Below are 2,542 nucleotides of genomic sequence, written 5' to 3'. Positions count from 1 at the left end.
TATGCTTTTATTTCTCTCCTTTTGACTTAAGTTGAAAGTAGTCCCCAAACATGATTACAGTTTATAATTCGTCTTTTTTTAAAAAACCACTCATGGTTATTATGACCTCTGTTCTTGGATTTAGAAACAGATCAGCAAAGCATCTTTTGTTTCTCTTTCATTCTAAACTACCCTGCAAGCAAACAAATCAAAACATAACAGAAAACTGGATTAAGTTGCTCTCAATTGGTCAGTGGTTCAAGGCAAAATATATGATTACCATATGTTTTCCCAGATAGATTCCATCACTTTGCCTTCACCATATTCAATGAATGAAATATTTCATTTCATACATGATGATATTGCCATGTGGTTTTCTGTGAAGGAGATAGAAAAAAATCCTCCCAAATCTTACTTGGCTTGTTTACTTATTTAATTTTGGTTTCTACTCTCATTATTCCCTCTGAGTGTGTTCAAGTATCTTGGTAAATTATGTGCCAGGTTGCTACAGTCCCAAGTCAACTTCTGAGGGCCACCATAACAAAAAATCAAATGACAATAGGTCTGTTACTTTCCACCACTCCACTAGAATTTTGCTACCACATCTTTTTAGCCCTTTGAAGTTTGAGTTTAGGCCTTTAAAGTTTGAGACATTTTTTTTTTTTTTTCTCACAATTGTCTCTCTTTCAACCTTCTATCTCATCTGGGCTCTAGGTCTTATCTAATCCCCCTACATGGCATTTAAAATGCAAGGTCCTAGATTCTCAAAATTTACAGGGGCACTTACAGCACCTTCAGTTGCTATTTTTGTTATCTTTCTCTGTCTTCATTTTCAGCCCCTGAGAATATCTTTCAATTTGTTTTGCTTTCCACTATGCATCCAAAAATCTTTGTAACAATTTATACAGCACCCTTTAATGTGTTTTAGAGCTGGAAGATTTTTCAGATAATGTAGTCTGCTATAGTGGTAGGAATGAGTTCTCCCTTCATAGTTTCATCTCAGGCTTTCCCTCATCCCTGGATTTGGGGTTCTTATTTTTGTTTAGATTTATTGCTTTATAACCTTTCTCATGCTATTTTGTATCTTTATCTTTTTTTCCTTTTTCTAATAGAACATTTTTAAGTTTTCAAGATACTGACTGATTTCCTTTAAGTCTCACTTTAAAAAATTGAAATTAGTATTATGTTGATTGGGAGTAACAAAAATGTAAAATAACAGGACTTTAAATGAGATAATGTTTCTCTCTTCTGTTAAGGTGTAAAGTGGATAGTCTAGGCTTGCATGATATAATAAATCTCTTCCAAGGGACTTTGTTTCTTGCAGTTCATCACTTCTTGCATATGATAGTAGCTACTGCTTCAGCTACCAATTCCAGTTTTAGGTTATACGACAGAATAGGGACAAAAAATTTTTATAAGGTAGAAATGACATTGTGTTAGTCCTTTCTCATGTTAATAAAGATACAGCCGAGACTGGGTAATTTATAAAGGAAAGAGGTTAAATTGACTCACAGTTCCACATGGCTGGGGAGGCCTCAGGAAACTTACAATGATGGAGGAAGGGGAAGCAAATATGTCCTTTTTCACATGGCATCAGGGAGAAAAATGAGTGCCCAGTGAAGGGGTAAGCCCCTTATAAAACCATCAGGTGTGACAACTCACTATCATGAGAACAAGATGGGGGAAACCACCCCCATGACTCAGTTATCTCTACCTGATCTCTCCCATGATTCATGGGGATTATGGGAACTACAATTCAAGATGAGATTTGGGTGGGGACACAACCAAACCATTTCAGGCATACACCAGTAATTTTATAAGAGAGGTTCACAAAAGTGGTCAAATAACACTTTGATCTGTGTATTATTGACTAGAATTTGTTCGTACTTCATGCAAAAAGACAGACAAATACTCTTGATTCATTCTCTAGGTAAATAGTGGAGTCCTATTACCAGAGCAAAAGTAAAAACAAGTTTTAAAATAAACAGGTTTCTATGTCACATTATTTTTATGAGAATGAATGTCATCCAAATGAAAGAGTAAAGGACTACCCATCATCCCAACTCTTGCCATTCAGAAAAATTACTTTCTAAGAAGACATAATTAATGTCCTCAAACTACAGGACCAGATTGATGATCTAGGTGGTATTTGTTAAGATGACTCAAACAATGTGTACATCACTGCTATACTCAGTGAACAATTCCACAAGAGGTTTTTCTAAATCCACCAATAGTGTTTGAACTATTTGAGCAATATCTCCCAAGTTTAGTGGGAACTCGATAGTACTTCTTCCTCCCTGCCCTCTAGCCCCTGTAGTTCTTGTCCTGGTATTACTGCATTTCAAAATGACTGACTATATTTAGAGGAGCTTCTAAAAACAGGTCCAGGACAGGTAAAGAACAACTCTTTCATGTTTTGTTGCTTTACTGAGTCAAGAAAATAGCCTTCCCTAAGAACCATAAATTTGTTTCAATTCACAATGGAGAGAAAAATAAACACATATAAGCCACAAATGGAGATTCTCAACTTACAGCTACATATCTTGTTGGTGGGAAATTCTCT

The sequence above is a fragment of the Colobus angolensis genome, unplaced genomic scaffold (genome assembly GCF_000951035.1).
Source record: "Colobus angolensis palliatus isolate OR3802 unplaced genomic scaffold, Cang.pa_1.0 Scaffold180, whole genome shotgun sequence".
Lineage (NCBI taxonomy): Eukaryota > Metazoa > Chordata > Mammalia > Primates > Cercopithecidae > Colobus > Colobus angolensis.
This window is presented reverse-complemented; position numbering follows the sequence as displayed.